General features: G+C 41.2%; 2 protein-coding genes across 4 annotated transcripts in view; one reads left to right on the top strand and one right to left on the bottom strand.

Annotated features, from left to right (window-relative positions):
• MED12L (mediator complex subunit 12 like) overlaps positions 1-21,443 on the bottom strand; it is a 300,171-nt gene that overhangs the window by 102,415 nt on the left and 176,313 nt on the right. The gene's annotated exons all lie outside the window — the stretch shown is intronic.
• Positions 7,286-21,443, top strand: part of GPR87 (G protein-coupled receptor 87) — a 22,731-nt gene continuing 8,573 nt past the window's right edge. Inside the window, exon 1 of the mRNA XM_019532589.1 lies at positions 7,286-7,721. The gene's annotated coding sequence lies outside the window, so the exon portion shown is untranslated. The remainder of the gene's footprint in view (positions 7,722-21,443) is intronic.

The following is a 21,443-nucleotide window of genomic DNA, read 5'->3' as shown; positions in this document are numbered from 1 at the left end:
GCAGCCCTTGCAACGCTCCCAGTTGCTTTTTGTTAGGAAGCATGAACTGAGATCTGCTGAGCACACACTCCCATTTTTCAACACAGACATTTTGGGAGGTCAGACTAAGTTAAAAGTGGCCACCCCATGAAAGTCAGGATGGATGGACTAGCAGGGGCGGTTTGGGGGGCAAACAGGGTCCACAGGAGGGGTTGCTGGGTTTCAGGAGTGTTTTTTAGGATCAGAAAGACTCATGGAGGCCTTAGGGGGATATTTTTAGGCCCCCAACCCCCTCTCCATCTCCATATGAAGACCCCCCACAGCAAGCCAACCCCCTCATTCCACCCACCCCTCACCCCGCTGGGACTTGCTTTGTCAGCTTCTGGCTATGGCAAATGTTTGTAAAACTGGCACTGGGAGCAGCTTGTGCAATGGGGGAGTTTGGCAGGTTCATGGGGACTGGCTGGTTCACAGGGAGAGCATTATCAATCTGGGGGTGAAGGGAGGGATCAGTGGGATAAAAGTAGCCCAGTGCCAGGGAAGGCACAGGACAGGCACACCTCCAGGGCTGCAGCTAGAATCTGGTCTTTCCCAGCCCTACGGCTGCACTGGGTACTGTACAGAAGTTTAGGACACTTAGATTGGTCTAAAAATGGCCAACTTGATTTAAGTTGAGTATACTTCTGAGGTAGGGTTAACTTGGATCAGTTCAGCCATTTTTAGACCAATCTAACTCTCCTGAACTTCTGTACAGCCCACACTTAGATGGACCTAACTAGGGATCCAAATGTAAGGTCTTCACCTGGATGAATTAAGTTAGATCAGATGGCCCTTTTTAATGCCATCTAACCTGTCCCTAATGTGTGCATGCACCCATAAAGTGCTTGCCTCACACCTCATTTGGAACTTCATTACTTGAACTTACAAATACTAAATGGAAAGAAGACAAAAAGCCACACAGGATAAACTCTCTTCTTATTGCCCTGAGCTGCCTGCCGTGTTCTACCTGCATGACTGTGGCTCCCATAGCTGCTACCTGTCTCAAATGGAGGTGGTCAGAAATCTAAAGAGATGTCTCTCCTCTCCTAATCTCCAAAGACTGCTGGGCCATGTCTGGAAGAGTGCGGACATGCAGAATGTCTGCGGCACCATGCACCACACATGCAGGGTAGCAGCATGGGGAGTCAAAGAAAACCCACACCAAAAAAATAGGGTGGCATACATGGTGGCAGCATGCACCATCCAAAACCGGAGCCTGGCTGGCCAAAAATATGCTCTGCCTGCTGGCTAGGCTTCCTGCTGCAGCTGCAGCTCCAGGAGGACCCAAGGACCCCAGCTAAGGCTGCTGGGGCCACCACAGTTGCTGTCCCTAGCCTCCCCTACCCAACCCAGGGTAACCTGCCATGCACCGGTGTGCGCATGGCATGGGCATTCCCCAGGGAAAAGAAACGGCAATGTGAAGTGTGTCACTGCTACTTGTCCCTGGGAAAACAAAATGTCCGTGCTCATCTGGATGTGCCCCTGACATTTTTCATGATGGGCTATTGCTTTTAGTTAGCAAAAGTCTAACATTAAATTATTGATCCAAAGAGTTGAACAAAGTAAACCATATAAAATAATAGCTTTATTAAAATATTAAGCATTCCAAAGTTCTGTGTTTTTCTTCCTTCTTTCCTAATGGCTATATCCAAGCTATTACTGGATTTACTCTTACACCTCTAAGGAGAACTACAACAATAGGGAAGTGATTTGGCAAGGGAACAGAGGGAGGATCTTTTATCAACTCTGGTTCTGATATACTGGCTAACTATTTATCTTCAGACATTTTTCCTGTACAAGTATCAGACAATGTAGTGTTGATTACTTAGCTTCCATGTTTTACTTTTAAGGTATTCTTAGAATTTTTTTTTATTTCCAGTGAAAATTTATAAAAATACCTTGGTTGCTTGTTGTCCCCTCCTTTTGCAAAGGAGTTTTAAGACTGTCCAATATTTATGCTATATTGGTAGAAATGAATACTATTTAGTATCTTATCTATTACACCTTCTCCACTAAATGAGTTCAACTCCAAAAAATAAGCCTCCTTGAACTATAATGCTCCACCTGAACTACGGCTGAGACCTAAGAACCCATTCCTTAAATTACTTATCAAATTCTCAAATTTCAATATTAACCAAAGTAATATCAGCTGGTTCTTTCAGTATGATTTACAACTGATGGATTAAATCTTCACCCTGCACTTTTGTTCATTTGGCAAAAAAATAAAAGGGCAGAGTTATGGCTTATTGCAGTAATCCTAGAAGTCAAAATACTCTTTATACTTTATTAGGTATTTAAATTAAGGCAGCAGGAAGGAATTAGAAAACTGAATATTCTTTACACATTTTATTGCTACTGTGGCTAAAACTACGTTAAGCAGAGATTATATACAATGTACTGAAAGTTAATAATGGTCTCAAAGCAGACAAAGTATCAAAAAATATTCCCCATACTCCTGAACTTGGAGAAAGTTTAAATCTGGATTTATAGCTAACTTTACACTGAAGTGTTTCCCGGAAGCACTGCAACACTGAATGCAAGCCTTGTTGAGGAAGCTCATGAATTTCAAATATGTATCAAACTCCTAGTCTCAAATAAGACAGCAGCTCAAAATGATAAAACTCTATGCAAGTTTCTAGGAAAAGAAATGGAAAGGGAAGTAAACTTTATTTCCATCCCCTAGCCCAGCTTATTTTTATGCTGCTTAAGGAGGTGCTGTTATTCAGCATTCTTCAGCTTATACGACAAAGTATAGGAAAGAAACCTGCACCTAATGATGGGTGGAACCACAAAATGAACTCAGGTGCTTTCATAATGAGGGATGTGCCACAGGATTTATAGAAGTCTTTATTGGCTGTTTCTCAGCAACTTAGATGTCAGGAAGTGAAAGGGAGGAAGATATACACTAATAGTTATGATATAGAAAGGATAACCTGACTGCAGAAGTAAGAGACAGCCACTTCCCTGCCCACCTCTAGAAACAAATATCTGTTAGGTTCTGAAATGTTTTTTCACCATCTTTTGTAGTTCTGGTTTCCATCTGGAGCTAGGAATGCATGCAGCTATCAAACACCAAAAATAAAACATACCACAGCACATTAGAAACATCTTAAGAAAGTGCCCTCTTAAGATTTCCAGCCCAATTTTACGATTCAGGAAGAGCTAATCTTTCCATTTAAAATTCACTCAATTATAATCAAGTGTACCTTAGGATAAAAAGTCCAGTTCAAAAGTACTGCTTCCTTATTGGAGGTCACATGATTTTGTCTAAATCATCTTAGCATATGATTGTAAATCCAGAATGCTGTATTATATTTATTAAAATTAGAAATGGGAAAACTACTTGGGATAACCTTTCCCCTAAACCTTGGGGTCAACTGCTTTCGCTGGGAATCTTTTCCATTTTTACTGCTTGCCTTCTTACTTTTTTTTTTGCTCCTTTCTGAAGCCAAGCATAAATGTTTCAAGAATATCATTTCTCTCAGAAGAGAGAATACGTATGAGAAATCTTTTACTTGACCACAGAAGCCACACCACAAAGGCTGTCATTCTGGGTTTTCCAGTCATCTTCTGCACATAGATAAACCCTAAGAAAACCCTTCAAATAAACCCTAAGCAAAATTAATGCTCTCAGTTTACTGCAAACCTTTCACAAGATTTTAATACCTTGAATGTTGTGATCATCACTCAACAAAATCACTATTTCAACCATCTCCATGTTTCAAGAATCCAAGGGGCATATTCCATCTGATAATCTGTTAACATGGAGCTGAAGCAACTAAAGGATTGGAGAGCTTTGTAAATGCTGGTTCTGAGATTCATTCTTCCTTTGCTCCATTAACAGCATCAAAACAAAGCAGAAGTAATTGAGTTCAGCAAAAAATCATCTTCAACTAAAACAGACTAATAACCATTGGCAGAGCCTTGGAAGGCATTAACAGAAAATAGATAGATTTCTAGTAAAGTAGGGTGATCAGTAAATAGAACTTTCTCCAGTGTCATTGCTGTGTCACTGCTGACTTAACTGTGCACGGACTAGAAGAATAACTCATCAACTGGCACCATTTCCCTGGGTGGGTACTGTGGTATTGGATTTGGTCGGGCATCTGGCCTGCTTGACTAGGAAAACAGACAAAGACCAGAAGTGCTGATACTGCTTATTTCAGTTAAATGTTCTGAGATAAGGAATCCTGCATGCCTTGTTTTGTCTTGATATATTACCCTGTGCACAGATGTCTTCTTTAAGTAAACTGTCTGTGTGTGATTTACTGTTTGTTTTGTTTCTCCAAGGTCATATTTTTTTGTCTTTCTCTGTCTTAAGTACCAATATGATTGTAAACATATAGAGTTCAAGAAATCCCTTGAAACAGACAAGTGGGTGATTATTTAGGGCAGTATAGCCCTAAATAAAGAAAAGCTGGTTCTGTCAGTTCTGATTCAACCACAATGTGAAGTTTGATTTCTTCCACAGTACCGAGGAAGGTATGTCAGTATGTTCCACTATAAACCTTGGGCGTTTCTAAAGGTAGAAACACTCTTCAACTTGCCTACAAAGCTCAAGTTTCAGAATAAGATTAAGACATGTCATAGCATCTCATGGCCTCTGTAGCTGAAGCAACTCAGAACTTAGAATTTTTGTTGAATGAAGTTTTTTGGATGCCTGAGGCATCATGCTTATGTTGCAAACTTTGGTCATTTCATAACTTTTCTATGTTAAAAATAAACAGAGACACTATAAATCTCACCAAGAGGTTAACTGGCATAAAAAATAGTTCAGCATTGTCAAACATGATGGTAAAAAGTTTTAGCATGAAGCAACAAAAAATAATTGTTATAATAAAGTTGCTCAGGTTCTTATGAAATCTAAGAACTGCTCTGTAATCACTAGAATGCATGAAAGTAAATTCAGCCTTTAAATAATCAGCATAATAACAACATTACAGGTTTGTTTTCAGCTGCTCATTTCATCAAAGCTTTACATTTCTTTTACACCACCTTCATGACTAACCTCGTAGCCTTCCCCATTATATGCTTACTAGTCTTGACAAGCTGTGGCTTGAAAGCTGGGACACAGTATGCTTAGATTAAGAGCATGTAGGATCTTATTATTAACTTTTTCATGCTCTAACTTTTTTTATTGATAAATCCAAATACATAGCATTTTTCATAAAAAGTTATTAGATCAGTTCCCTAAATTGATAAATAACTGTTATTTAGTTTTTTATATCATGTCCTTCAGTTGTATCTGGCCACTGTTAAAACACATCCATCTATTATATTGACATGATAACAATTAATACCTTGACTCTTCTGGCAAGTATTAAAATTACATCAAAGTAATTTAGCTTAATTTATTCTGATTTCCCTTCTTTAGTTAGGTATCTTAAGCAGACATCCTACTTTGCCTTCTTGGAAAAAAAGTGATACTATTAGCCACCTGCTTAAAAGACATCTGTACTAATAAATTTAGCTGCCTAAGTCCAAGAAAAATGCATAAACATTCAAACAAACCTGTTGTGCTCTCCACCTAATCCTGGGCACATGTAATGAAGTCTACCTGCCTCTCAATTTTTTCATGAATACTTTTGAGGAAGAAGAGCTCAAGAACACACACACCCCCTGGCAAGAACTCACAAGGGCAAAGGCAACTTCCAGTGGTAGACTGGGCTTTGGGGTTACTGTGGACAGCTTCCCAAAAAAAGAGCAGGATTTTATTTTTTTGGATCTCCTAGAAGGCTGAAGAAATTATTCCCTTCTTTCCTCCATTGGCTTGAAATAAATTTTGTTCTGTGTTAATTCTCTTTCAGATTCACTCATGCAACGGCAGCCACCACCTCACTATTTAAAGAAATGCATATCCAAATCTTCCTGCTTGCAATGGAAAAAGTGAAAGTATAATTCATGTCTACAGCACTACCCTCCTAGTAGCAAGAAGCACAAAATGAGCCAAGATTATGGTTATTTCAATTAAAAACTTTCACTGTACACAAAAAAATTGTGTAAAATGGTTTCATTCAATATTATTTAGAAAAGAATATCTGATCAGAACACAACATTCAAGATACCTAAATATAAATAAAGTTAAGGAAATAAGCAGGTAGTATAATGGTTTTGACCAATAGAAGACAGATTTACATCAGTCCAGCACAAGGTTTCAGAGCATTATATTAAATTCCTACTTGTTTCCAACTATTAAATGCTATTAACTGAAACAAATGGTGTTATATCATGAATGTAATGTGTGAAACTGGAGGAATGAGGGAGCAGTCTGAAGAGCTGTGTTAATTGACTACAAACTCTTGGGCTAGGTACAGACAGTCAAAAAGCCCGAGGCTGAATCGATTCAGTCTTTGCAGGTTAGTCTAAGTGGTACAGATTAAACTGAAACAAGTGAACAAACATTTACCTCTGATACACAAAATGAAGCCATATGCCTGCAGTGGCTCAGGCTAGAAACCGGGGGGGGGAATGCTAGAGCAGCACACAGTTCTCTAGCTGTGTTCACTTCCTCTTCCTGCTGCCCCCAAGGTCTCTGGGATTTGCAACCCAGAATTACAGCAGCAGGACTCTTCAGAGTTGTTCATCACTTCCTCTTCCTGGTGCCTCTGCGATTTGTAGTCCACAGTTGCAGCCAGCAGTACATTTGAGTGGGGGAAGAGGTGTTTAGTCCCCCACCCTGGCCCCTGACCCCAGCTGGGGTTTGCTGGGGGTGGGGGGGCAGTACACCCGCCCTCCCCCCACACACTAGATTGCATCCCCAGCCAGGCTTACCCTCCCTCGCCCCTATGTCCGCCAGTCCTCACTGTTCCAACTGGAGAGGAGAGGAGAGGAGAGGGGTAGGGCCAGCCCTGCTCTCCGGAGCAGACAACACAACCCAACCCAGGGCTGCAAAATGCTGGGATGCTGGGTGACTGTGATTTAACTTACACCAGGAAGGGGTTTCTGGGACAGAAATTTCATAATCCAGTTTGACCAAAATCAGTTAAGCCTGATACTACATCCAACCAGGTTCATCTCAAACCAGTTTCAGCCATTTTGGCTAGGGACAGACATTCAGTTTGCACCTGAATTGATTCAGTCTTTGCAGGTTAGTCTAACCTGGCTAGGCTGAACCAGTCTGTAACTGTACAGACATCCCCCTCTGGACTGAAGAAATGCCGGCACATGCCTGCAGTGGTTCAGCCTAGAAGCTGTGACCCTATCCCCTATGATTTTATGTATAAAAGTGGGAACTCTCCCTTGCTTCTTGTACCAGTTTCTGGGGTTGCAGGGTTGGCACAGGATGACTGAATACAAAGCATGCTTTCAGCCTCTTCACAATATCTCCTACATTAACATCTCTGCCTTTAAAGACATGAATCCGCCTCTTCAGGTGAATCACTGTCTGCTTCTTTAGCCTTAGTATTACTGACGACCCAGGAAGTGAACACTACATTTGAAGATATCACCTACACTAGCATGAGTCATTCAGTAATGAGAAAGCTAGTTGCTCCAGTTGCTCCCAGTTGAGAGAATTTCGACTTTGACTGAATGTCACAAAGAACAAGCAAAAGTGAGAAATCTTCGTTTCCAGTGATGTTTTCTTTCTCGTTATTGAAAGTTATACTTTTATGCCTGAATTAGTTACAAAGCACATGCCTGAGGAATTTAATGCATTCTGGAGATGTGGCAGAGCAACGAATGGACAGCAAGAATGATGACAAGTAAGTACATTTTTAACGATCTTAAAAGGGTCTGATAAATTGTTGTATAACTCACCTTGTTCTTAACTACTGTTAAGCAGATGGAGAATGAAGGTTAAAATATTGCTGTTTAAAAATACTTAGAATCATAAATTAGAAATCATGTTAATGAAACAGGCTGAAGGTTTGTCATTAACAGGCTTTTATTACTCTTCAATCTATTCAAAATTTAATGTAGGGTAATTTCTGTTTTCAAAAGATAAAAAGCTATTAGTAGTTTCTCTTAAGGTATGTCCACAAACGTAAAAGTTCAGAGCCTTAATAACAAATGTTGTTTCTTAAATGTGAAGTAGCTCATATTAAGCAGAAATAACTAATTGTCAAATATATTAGAAAATGTTTAAGCTCAATCTCTTTCACTCCCTTTTTCAATATACTTGTGCAGCATAAGGGCTACCTTCCTTCAAACTCCCCTGAAATCATGTTAAAACTTGTCAGGTTCACTGGAAGAACCACATAGCTTTTAACAAACAACTTACGAAGCATATGAGCTGTACTTTTGATCAAAGTTCAGGAAGTCCAGAAGATATTGTCAAAACCCACATCATTTAATAATTATCTGACACTCAGTTACCAAGGAAGATTCAACTGTAACAATAAATCAGTTTTAGATTTTAAAAATGAGCACTGATTTACTATACAGTATAGTCTGGTATACTCTGGTCATCAGCACCACTTTCCCATGATGTGTGTTTGGTCTTGTTGTTAGTAGGTCTGGATTTATTTTCCAATGATAGAGGTTTTAGGAACTTCTTCTAAAAAAATTACACCTGGAGTCTTGTTACAAACACTGATCCTCTGACTACATGTTCAGAACTGCACCCACCAGGTTATATGAGCAACTTTAGTACATCTCTATAACTACAACTCCAAACAAGTATTTTCTTGTATCATTTTAGTCTTGGAGCTAACAGAGAACATGAATTCATTTTTCAGTTTTATTTATAATGTGGATCTCCCTGCTACTTCTTCCATTGGTAATCTTCAGCATGCCACCCTAGGTAGTTCAGGAGGCTGTGTAGAAGCTGAAACAGGACTAGCCTGCTGAAGAGGTGGTCTTGTTTGGGTGTAGGCCATCACTTTGCTTCTATAAGTAAATGGGTTTCCAAGGCTAAAGGAGTCTGCTAGTAAGGAAATGAAACAGGTATGTGGGGAAGAGGCTGACATGTTAAGATTTTAGAAACAGAAAGCATCTTTTTGCCTCAGAGATGTGGAATATGGCAGGGGGGACTATCAAATATTGGACTGCCTTGCTCCCTCCTACAGCCTGTTTGTATGTCTGTATTCCTCCTCCTCCAACTTCTTCCTATTCTTACAGTTTGCTTTTTCCCTACACCTTGCAGTCTCATTCCTAGTATACACCCCCTGGCTACTGGAGCTTCCCTTTAGGGGGCAGCTCATTTGACATCTGCACAAGGCAACCATTCATGCACTAGCATGCAACACCTGGGCTGTTCCAAAGCTCAGAGCTCTGCAGGCACTTTGGGCTTGGAACAGCCTACCTAATATACATACAAGTGAAGTAGAAAGTCATTCTGAAATCAATGTAACATGAGGCACTGAATCTTTTAAATTCCTTCTACATCAGTAAAGTGGAGTCAGAATGGAGGAAGTATACTAAAGTGAATTTTATCTCATCATGAATATAAGCACAAAGACAGAACAGTACATCAACAGCCAGATGCTCCATGTAAACCAGAAAGTCAGGTGATCCTACCTGTACAAAGGATTAAGTATGGCACTGTAACAAGTCTAGCGCGCTGGACCCTTTCTGGTGGTGGCTCCGCCTTCAAGTCTTGGGCTAACCGCCTGTTTACTCACCTGCCATGCCTTGATCTTCTTTACTGGAAGGCTGCCCACTTTATATGCCCGGTGTTAGGAGGTGCTACCTGCGGCTCCTTTTCCTCCCCTACACCGCAGCCCAAGCCTCGCAGATGGTACTTGACATGGTTTGCCCTATGCCTTGGCCCTCTTCTTTACTTCTGGAGTCACTCTCTGTCCCCTCTCGCTCCGGGGCTCCCTGCTGCCCCCTCTCCAGTGCCAGGAAACCCCATGCTACCATGGTGTCCCTATGAGGCCTCCTCCACCCCTAATAGCCTCACCCGGTCCTCCAGTTAAATAGTAAACACAAAACACAAAGCCCCTGGGCTATAACATAAACTAAACCACCTGGTCAAAAATCCATGTTCTGTCCCTACCAGGAAAATACTCAGCCGCAACCAGGGGATGCTCCTGCAGTCTATCTTCCTCTTTCCCTGCGTACTGGCCGAGCTCCCCCCTCCTTGGCCCCCAGAGGGGAACTGCTCTCCTGGTCTTATGCTTGGGTTAAGAAGGGGCCAAGCCCTGCCCCTTCCTGTCAGCTGACCCCCTTGATTTCCGCAACCAGCACCTGTGCTGCCCTGGTAACTGGCAGTTGAGCCTCCCCTTCTCACCACAAGGGGTCTCTCCTGCCATTTCTGCTTTTAGGCGCAGGGCACCCATGTGCACTGTGACAGGCACCAAAAAATACATACAGAAAAAGAAAATACACATAGGCAGAGGACAAAAAATACATTTAGTAAAATTATGTGATCACGCCAACTGGGGAAATTTCCTTCCTCTCACTAAAGACTTTGAATTTCTATTTTGTGAAGAGAATTACCTGCAAAGCCATTTGGGCTAGGGACAGGAGTTGCATATAAACCAGGTTAAGTGATGAGAAACTGGTTTAAACCTGTAACAGAACATAAGTTCAGTGCACATAAATCATTTTCAAAATGGCTGAAATTGGTTTAAAATAAACCTGGTTGAATGTTGTAAGACTTAACTGGGTTGGGTCAAGCCAGTTTATGGAACATCTGTCCCAGACCACTTCCTATTTTAACTTAAAACAGACTCCCCCAGCATCCCAGCGTGCTTTTCAGCCCTGGGCTGGACTGTGCTGTCTGCTCTAGAGAGCAGGGCTGGCCCTGCTCCTCTCCTCCCTCGCTGGAGCACTATCACTGCTCAGGCTGGCTGAGGAGTTGGAGACTGCAGGCACAGCAGCATCTGCCTGGCTCCCCTTCCCCTCCTGCCCCCACCCTTGGCTCTCAAACAGGAAACCCCCTCTGCCCTCCCTCTCCTCTCACAGAGCACAGACTGTAGCCAGCATCTGGTCACAGTCACATCACAGCCTGCTAACTAATGCCAAAAGGTGTCTATACATGTGTGCGGGTATCCAATTTCACTGGGACAAAAGCAGAGAGAACAGTGTCTGCTTAGCGCTTTTTAGAGCTAATCACCAGGTCAGCTGGTAATTTCCCTCCATTCCATCCTGGGGAAAAGATTTTTTAGAAAAGCTTGAGCTAATGAGAGAGGCTTTTGTTTTCTTGATGGGCTGTGATAATCTTTGTGTTATCAGCTCCCTGCTGGACTTGCTTGCCTGTCAGGTTTGTGGTAGACAGTACGAAGCAGCAGGGACAGGGAGATTGAAAACCTCAGTATCATCAACAGATGCATGCACTGCACAACCCCTCCCTCTCCCCCTTTGCCTTAGAGCGCTAGCCAGGGGCTGAGGTCTGGCAACAAACACTCCTTCCCCCTTGAGCAATGAGCCAGGAAAAGCCTAGGACTGTGCAAGCAGGGTTGGGGTTTAAACCTGTCCCTAATCACAGTCCTGCCAGGGCCTGGCCATGTGCCACCCCCACCCCCACTCAGTGTTGTGGAAGGGAAGGGAGGGCTGCTTTAGTCCCCCTGGCTTCTAGCCTGAGCCACTGCAGGCATGTGCCTGCATTTCTTGATTTAAAAGTGAAGAGGGGTGATACTTACCCTCTATCAGGCGCTGATCAGACTGCAGTTGAAATACTGCATGCAGTTTTGGGCATCACACTTCAAGAGAGATGTGGATAACCTGGAGAGGGTCCAGAGGAGGGTCATTCGTATAGTTAAGGGCTTGCAGGACAAGCCCTACGAGGAGAGACTAAGGCACCTGGACCTCTTCGGCCTCCACAACAGAAGGTTGAGAGGCGACCTTGTGGTTGCCTATAAATTCATCATGGGGGCCGAGAAGGGAATTGATGAGGCTCTACTCACCAAGGCACCCCTGGGGGTCACAAGAAATAATGGCCATAAGCTAGCAGACAGCAGGTTTAGACTAGACATTACGAGGAACTTCTTCACAGTTAGAGTGGCCAAGGTCTGCAATGGGTTTCCAAGGGAGGTGGTACTCTCCCCTACCCTAGGGGTTTTCAAGAGGAGGTTGGATGGACAAATTGGTTCAAGCTCTGCAGGTTAGACTAAACTTCAAAGATTGAATCAATTCAGGCTCTGACTTTTTGAATGTCTGTCCCTACCCCTTAAGTTACAAAGGACGCCCCTGACTGACCTAAGTAGCCAGTAGGCAAAGTCATGCGAGGAGAGCTATAGTAACAAAGCCCATGACACCTAACCTAGTTGAATTAAATACACTATACTCATATAACAGTTTGAAATATTTTTAGTTGGAGGAGGGTTGATAATGAGACATTCATGATATCACAAAGCACAGAGAAGAAGTGCCTGTATGGAATCTTCCACATTATTCAACTGCTGCCTTCATAAATCAGCTAAGTTAAGTGAAATAGCAAACCAGCTGCTGATAGGAAAAGCAACAGCTAATGAGAATGAGCAGAGAGACATTTTTTAAGCTACTTTTTTTAAAGCTTTCTAAGACACCTTTATAAAATGTGCTTACAGCTTTTCAAGAAAAGACCCCACTTCTAACATTAGGACTTTAAAAAGCATCTCTAGGTTGTGTCACTGATGGGTCCCAGAGAGGATAAGACAGAACATGTTCTGCCTATTCAAGTCTGCTGCCATGCTCCAGAGCTAGAAGTTTAGTAATGATGTTGCTCCAGGTTTGTCCCCAGTGCTTAGTCTTGAGTGCACTGGAGAGATGACTTGGTTTTCCCAGCCATGGTCAGTCCCATCCTACCTAAGACCCACCACTACCATAATATAGACAAGCCCTGAGTAAATTTGACAAGGAAACCCTCTCAGTTTATAGAAAAATCTTTTCTTTTTCCCATTGATGTCCACCCTGATTTGTCTGTGGTAAATCCTGCAAATCTTCATTCCCCAATCTCTTATTTGTATTTCTTGGGAAAAATTCTCAACAACCCAAAAGAACAACGAGCGTGAACATTTAAAAGCTGTGTTTGGGGTCTCCATATCAGCAACCGCTGCTGCTGCTGCCACTACACAGAGAATGCCTGTCAGAGTAGCTATAATAAGAGGGAATACGACCCAGAGCCAGGCATCCCATCCCTTTCTCCAATTTATACTTAATGCAGCAAGTCCTGTAGCTTAAATAGAACTGATGTACAACACTGTCCCAAAAAAGGAGTTCAAAAGCCTGCTCCCATGCTTTCTTGAGGAAGAGGGTGTGACAGTAGCACATGAGACTTTGCTCAAACTTTTTCCCTTTTAAATAAAAATTTAGAAATGCATACAAAGAAAATATTTCAGAATAAAGTAACTTTGGTTCAAAGTTCATTTGCTTAAAATTGAATCAAGATTGCCTGGAAAATCTTTCCTCAGCTTCAATGTGTCCAAACTACAATAAAGGCTTTAGTCATATACTTTTTCCTTTAAAAATGTCTACAATATTCTGTATACAGAACAAATGCACAAGAGCCAAAACTAACATTATGAAAGCAGCTGTTCATCTAGCATTTCTTAACTCTGACTGAAGTATAGTGGGCTAAAGAAAAGAATTTAAAGGTAAGGAAATAAGTTATTCCAGTGATGGAATCAGGAAAACGAACAAAAAAAACCCAACCAACCAACCAGAGAGGGTCACAAAAGCATCTTTTAAAAACCTTATTTCAAACAAATCTCAAGGTTGACAGAATATGCCAAATGAACAACAGAGGAAGAAAAATGAAGAGAAAAGCAGATCACAGTGGGAAATTTCAGGGACAGATCAACAGGATAGAAATGCCTAGTTAGAGAGATTCCCAGGACCCAAGGCCAGGATTTTCCTGATAAAAGTACAAAGACTTCTGTTATATACAAAAGATCTGCTGAGAAAGTTGAGTGCTTTAGAATTACGATGGCTGGTTCATTTAGGATTGGTATTCTCAAAAGTGTGGAAGAGATTCTCAAAGCATGACTGAAGATGATTGTTAGCCTGCAACCAGGTTCCCCTTGTACCTGAACCTGTAGACATGACTAGTGATATAGCTAATAGCATTTTCAAGAAAAGGGGAGAGTAGTCTCCTAAGCAATTCCTCATCTCTGCACTGAAGCCATCAAAGAACTGAAAGGAACCCACTACCTAAAGACAGCCTACCAGTTTCAGGGGAGAAATAGGAATAAATACAATCAACTATCATCCACCTGTGCTGTCCCCAGCTTCAGAAAAAACACTTTCAGCTACCAACTGGCGGTATGCTGGCCCACAGATCTGTTGGCAGCATTCTCTTGGGACCATTTGTAACAGCAGAGGAAGCACAAAACAGATGTGCTTACACAATGGATCTTTTTAGAAGCTACTTTGCGCTAGTACTAGAGTGGGTGAGTTGAGAAGCATTGCTGAGTCTGCTCAGTTTTGAAACTCTGAGTAAGTTCTTTAGTCTGAACAGACTGATCACACAAACAGCAGTGATTAAGGATGTTACACATGAATGTCTTCCAGGAGATGACTGTGCTGTAGTTATACTCTGAAATGCATCTATTTCATCACCAAAAATAAATAGATAAAGGGTCAAAGTAAAACTATGCACATATATTGATCAAAAAAAAAAAAATCAAAGACAATGTGCCACCATGTACTTAAAAGGTCTACAAAACCTAGAACTGCAAACAATAATACAGACCTCCTTTTACTCTTCTAAACTTGCCCTTTTATGTACAGAAAAGGTCCTCTTGTGAGGAACAGATTGCAACTTGTATCTGAAAAGAACATGGCATGGCAAACATGAAATCAACTCATGACAAGAGTTTCCACTTTCCGGTCAGGAAATATACATGGTATTGCCAACTCATAAAACATCTCATCACTACTGATAAGCTGTTATGCAGATTCAAGGAGAAAGATAAAAATCACAAATAATTAGGCCCTGAAAATAGATTTAATAAACATTAACTAATGGTTAAGTCCATGCGCATGCATGCACACACACACACACACACACACACACACCTTTACCCATTTTTATGTCACCTCTGCAAAGAAAAGCATTTGCCTCTAAAAAAAAAAAAAATTGAATGTCCTTTTTAACAAGGCAAGGAGAAAACAAAGAAACAGAAGATTCTTTAAAAGAGATGCTCCAGGAAGAAGAACAAGTAAACACCAATATGTGGGAAGATACAGCAATAAACAATCAGTTTGGCAAGTCATTGTTAACACTGTAACACAGTTTAAAGGATTTTAGTTAAATCTGAGCTGACAGTATTTTGCGAACAAAAAGAAAAGTTGAAAACATGTACTACAAATACTACTCAATTTACCTGCCCAATATATGAAAAGTTACAAGTAAAAACTTATAGCCCCCTCAGTATCCAAACAGGCTCTTACAAAATTAATGCGACTGAACAGGAAGGAAAACCAGCTCAGTGGTGGTAGTGAATGAAGCTTGGTGTTAAATAAGCATACAGACAGATGAGATTAGATTTTGGGGGAAGACTGAGGAGGAACTTGAAGAGCAAGAAGGGGATTTTGTACTAAATACTCAAGCGGGCAACATGTTTTCTGCCTTCAGGCAGTGGTTCCTGTTTTTAAGTATGACTAAGATTGTTTCCATATTGTGATGAAACACAAGTTCAGACATATCATAAAGAAAAAAAAGTTACTTTCTGGGTCAGATTTTCTGTCCTTTTTATACTGAAAATTGACATAAAACCTATCAAGTAAGAATAGTCCCCAGTGGGGTAGTATTCTCACCAAAAGTAAAGTTAACACTTACAGAACTATGTTGCACCACTCTGCTGAACTTTACACAGACTGGGCCAAACTGGATTGCAATATGTTCAATATTTCAAAGAACTTAGACCAAATAACAGATATTAGCCAACATGCTCATTCCAGTACCAGAATATGATTGGATGCTATATAATAGTGAATCTAATAGTCATGATTGTGGTAAACAAAAACAAAAAAATTCCCAAACCAAAAACATCTATATAAAAAAATAAAATGGGGTTTGTGTCCCTAGTTAAGCATCTATTTTCTAACTTGTATATCTAGTATGCACTCTGATGCTTTTGTCTAGTGTTAAATCTAGTCAAAACTATCCTAAGTGAAGGAGACAGTTGTTTGTTTACACAGGAATATTTTTGCCAGTTCCATAACCAACAAACTATACCTGAATGGGATAGATTTTATAATTATCTATCCAGATCTCAAAAGTGGGCTGACTCTTACAAAGGCATGTCCTCTGCTCCAAGAGTTCAAACTGTATTGTGAAATGTAATGCAACTAATAAAAGTAACAAACAAGAAAGGCATGGAGTAAGGAAAACAAGGATTGCAGAAATAAAACCATGCACTTACTCAGCCATGACACATGAACATTTTGACAGATATAATACATTTTTACATGATAAATTTAGACAACTTGTAGCGGGTGTGGAAATAGTGATGTTTTGGGAAGGACCTGAGCAAGAAAAAGAATATGGTAGCCTAGTCAGCTTCTGAGAAGGTCACTCCATGCACAAAAGTAGCACGGAGAAAAAAAGAGGTAAGTGGGAGAAGATGAAAAAATTAAGAGGAAGAGTGGGAATAAGGTTTGTCTTGGTAGAGGGGCACAGTAGATAAGGGCAGAGACATAGGTTAGGAAAGACTGATTTGGTACATTTTTATCTGTCTGTTGATGTTGTAGGCATACATATGCCATTATAATACAATTAAGGCTGTTTTTCCCCCTTAAAACCTTATATATTAGAGTTTTCCAATAAATAGCATGTAAGGAATAGGTTATTTTAAATAAGAAATAATTTCAATTAGACAACAGTAAATGTAATATACAGTCTCACATTTCCATTATTTAAGTTCTTAATTCAGCTCTTTACCAAAGTTTATGGTGATGACTGATTAACTGGCAAAAAGTCATATCAACAACATTACACTTTACTATAAACATATCTTAGTTGTGGGGGGGGGGGAGGAGGTTTATAAACTTAAAGATTTCAGAATCATAATCTAAAATAAGCAACTGTGTTTGGGAAAGACAAAGAAGCAATATAATAGCAACCAGAGTAAAAGGAGTAATACAATTTCTAAACTTTTCCCCCTTCTACATCTAAACAGGTCAAGGAACCCAATGTTCTACTCATCAGAAATTCCATATAGTCATCCAGTTTCTCCCTGTATAATTGTATCATGTAACCTGTGATTTAATTATCATCTAAGGTTTTATCAATCATGAATATAAACCAGTCTATCAACATTAGAGGCAAAAGGTTGCATCATCTATGTAACAATATGTATTTAACCTACATGCATTGCAACTGCCATCTTTTTATTTTAATGGATGGCAAAAAAAAACCCCAAACAAGGCAAGCAAGCATATAAACCACAGAAGTGCTAACTACTGCATTATATTTCTAACTGAGTAAAGATGTAGCTTTTACTGTACCTTAAATGTCACACCTGCCTGAACAAGTAAGGAAAAACAGACCATCTGGGTGTTTCTGAGCTTCCCCAGTGCAAATTACTAAGACACTGTAAACAAATACAAATTTAAAAAAGCAAGAGCTAAGACACACCCAGCTGGATAAAACTGATTGGAGAAAAGAAAAAATGGCTAACTGGAACAAGCAATGAGACATATTTAGGGGTCAGTCTTTTTCATAACAGAAACAGTATTTACAGGCAACAAAAAAGTGACTTCTCAGAGTTAATGAAGCCATCACCAATTTGATAAGATTTTGCAAAACCTAGAGGTCTTTGCTAGAGGGAAAAAAGAAAGGGGAGAGTTTGTTTCCCCACCCCAAAGGAAAACAATACATGGAACAGTAATATGAATTTCAAGGGAGTACAAATTTTCCTCTCAGGATCTGATATTTCCTGTGAGATGGACTATGTCATCACCGTGAGGTTTTTCCAAGTCCAGAGATACAATAAGTTTGACTCTGAGATAACCCAAGAGGGGTTGTTCATCAACCCAACCCTCTTTATTAAGTAACATATGTTATTACAATTGCCTTGCCTGTCTTGATTAACACCCATTAGCTTGACAAGATTTCACAGGATGCTGTATCATCTCTGCAGAAGACTGATGAGGAGATTTCACTTAGAGAGAATTCAGAATTATCTCAGAACTGTCCAACTCCAAAGATGTGCTCTCACTTAGTAGACATACTTTTGAACCATTACTTTAAAACTCTAAAGAGAAAAGCTGTTTTGCGACTGGGATTATCTTTTTAGCATACGTTCATACAGCACCTAGCACAGTTAGATTTATTTGGCTTCTCAACTACCGCAGTAGTAAAGCTCCAAGGGAGGAGGTCAATGTAACAGCATGGCTATACTGCAGGGTTCCCATAGCTGGGTGCAACTCTTAATTCTGCATCCATCCATAGACAAAATCTTCCTTCTGAGGCAAGTTTAGTGATACTTCTAATGCAAGGTAGGGGCCACCTGGTACAATTAGAGCACAGGTTCTGAACCGCCTTGAGCTGGCAACTCTTTTTACACTTTGCAGTGAGGAAACAGGCCAAGTTACTTGAGCGTTGACTGTCCTCCAGAACCTGCCCACAGAACGACAAACAAGTTTTCCCACAGTTCACTGGGAGAGAATCAGAGTGGTTCAGAATTCGTCACCAAAAAGCCATGGCAATGTTCCCCCATAGTCCTAAGAATAAACACTAAGAAATACAGAAAAGTGAAGGAATAGTAACTCAGACAGGTCCATGCAGTACAGCTGCTCATACTACAAAGGGATTGGTTTACCTCCACATACTCACACTTAACTGAAGATCACTTATTAGGATGGAAACAGACACTGCCCAATGTCTCATTTGTACTGCCATTAATTTTTTAATGGTAGCACAACTACTGAGCAAATAGACTTTGATAGCCTTTGTTGCGCAACAAAAGGTGGTAATGAACCCTGCTGCTCTATTACAACTGTCGTGCTTTCCCTGGTTAGCCAGACCCACAGATCTGGCCCAGTCCTCCCCAGCTTTCAATTCCCCTCTCAGCTACACCCATGCTCTGGGTCTGGCTGGGTGGGAAAAGTAGGAAGAAATAGGTAAGACTGTCATAAATCTGTGGTTTATACGAAAGTCCCTAGCATGATAAAAGTGGCTGTCTATGTTGAATCAGTACGTAAACAGCTATTTGGCTGCTTCTAGTCTAAAAGGTGTCAGTTACCTCAGTGCAAAAATGTAGACTATTATCCTGGACAAAAAAGAGGTAATTTAAACACATGAAGGGAAGGAGGAAATTAGAAGGCTTCTGTCAGCTTCTGAAGCAGTTTCCCATTAGGAATAATATGGACAGGAAACCAATCTAGTTTTAAAGCAGAGCTTGGTCATCTTATTAAAACAGTTGCCCAAGTTGTCCCTCCCCTTCAACTACAGGCTCTGCTCCTGGAGCCAAGCTAAGAGCAGTCAGCGTGAGCATCATCAGGGAGGTGTTTCCTCCCTCTCTATTCCCTCCCTCCCCCTCAAACTGGCTTGCTAGAGCTGGAAGCAGAGTCAGTCCAAGGGGCATCAGGAGGCACCAGGCCTGCAGCACTTGCTCTGCCCGGCAGAAGTAGCAAGACTAGTCCCATCTCTAGTGCCTAATCCTGTTCCTGCTCCACAAGCCTCTAGTGGCAAGTCCCAGCTAGGCAAATAAGGCGCAGTCCGAACAGGTTTTTGCCTTACCATCTAACTGTTCCACTAAGCCAAATGGCACTAAGTCAATCAACATTTGTTCACATTACAAAGTAAGGTCTGACAGGGACATACGTAAATAAGCCACATTCAGGTTGGATAATCCCCCAGTGTTCAGGCTCAGGCTGGACAGTCCCCCATCCCACTGCAAGGAGATATACACTGCAATATATGAATTAGTTTTTGAAATTGGGTGCTACACAGTTCACAGAAGTTAGGGAGGAGTGCCTGGAGTCCAGAAAGGTTGAGAGCCACTGGTCTAACTAAGGCAACAGACCATGACTAAGCTGCAATGTGAATAGCCACACTGATAGGACATTGGAATACAGTATCCCAACAAAAGTAAAGATATTAGAATTTGGTCCAAAATGAGGAGGAGCTTAAGAATTTAAATTGTAGGGTTGGTGCTTCTACCTCTGCTTAAAGTAAATCCTGGCCTGCCATTTGGCTGTATTTACCAAGAAGCAGAGAGAATGCAATTAAAAGAATAAATTGAGGGAAATCTAAGAAGCATCCTCATGCAACAACAGTTTATTCAACAAATTGAGGAAGCAAGGACACTGATATTCAAAACGTGTCAATAAATGGCTTCCTGTAAAAAGGAGACCATGTTCCTTGCTCTTCAGGGGTAATTCTCTGCTCTTCCTCATGTATAAATATCTGATATAATAAAAGTAAAAAGCCAGCATTCTGTCTATTTCTTGTGTGGCATTTAAAGTTATTGTTGCTAGTTCTCTGAGGACCCAGTTAAGGATCCATACCCTGTCCAAAGAGAGGCAGCAAATAACAGAAGCAGCATAAAGTTTGGTTCTAATAAATAATTCTCCAAACCAGGAATTTATCCTGAAGGTGTTACCAGTGTGGTGGCTCAAGCCTGCAGTTCAATCTGTTGCCCAAACCACCGGAGCCCGCTCCAACCTGGTCTGGAGAAAACCCCAGTCAGGAGGAGGGGCTCAGTACTAACCTGAACAGAAACCCATGCAGGAACCATGCACGGTGCCGCCATGCAACTTTATGAGTTTTCTCTGGGCTCAGATGGGTGGTGCATGGCTGTGACATCAGGCTGGTGATCCACTGCAGGAGATTTAAAAGGCACTGAGGGTACCAGAGAAAGAGGAGGCAGGGAAGCAGGCTCCCAGCAGCTAGAGTCTCACCCGGAATAGGAGCGTTGGGGAAGGCAGGACCCTGGAGTGGGTCTATTTCAATTAAGAATAAAAGAGAGAAAGAGCCACTAGGTTCTATACATCATAGATAGTTAGAAAATGCCTAAAATAGAGAATGTCACAAATTTGTGTTTAGTAGCAATATTTTCTTTATTTCTTACATAACTGCAAAAGAAGTAAAAAGACCAGAGATGCAAGTCTAGCAAAAAAGGACGCAGGAATCCTCACTGATCTGCCGGGAGAAAGGAGAGCAATTTTGGATAAGGGAATTACACCTAAAGAGAACAAAACACCACAGGAATTAGGGCTGAGCACATTGCAGCCAGCATCAACAGTTAAACATCATCATCAGCGGTTGGCGAATGGCTAGGGTGTAGGGATGGCAGAGGCCCATGAAAGCTTCAGTGGTACCGTGAGTAAAGCCCAGACAGGGACCCATATTATTCCACACTGAACCCCTCCTAAATATTATTTCACTAAGACATGGCAGGAGAGATGGAGATAGTGCTTTGCCTGGGAGGTTTTTTCTTTCTCTTAGTCACAATATGGCCCGAGGCATGACACCGGACAGTTTCCAGCCACTTAGAATCTTAAGAGAGAGTCCAGAGGAGAGCCATGCGCATGATCAGAGGTCAGGAAAACAGATCTTACGATGACAGGCTGAGAGCCATGGGGCTCTTTAGCCTGGAAAAGCGCAGGCT

Source organism: Crocodylus porosus, unplaced genomic scaffold (assembly GCF_001723895.1).
Source record: "Crocodylus porosus isolate Cpor-Errol unplaced genomic scaffold, CroPor_comp1, whole genome shotgun sequence".
Lineage (NCBI taxonomy): Eukaryota > Metazoa > Chordata > Crocodylia > Crocodylidae > Crocodylus > Crocodylus porosus.
This window is presented reverse-complemented; position numbering and strand designations above follow the sequence as displayed.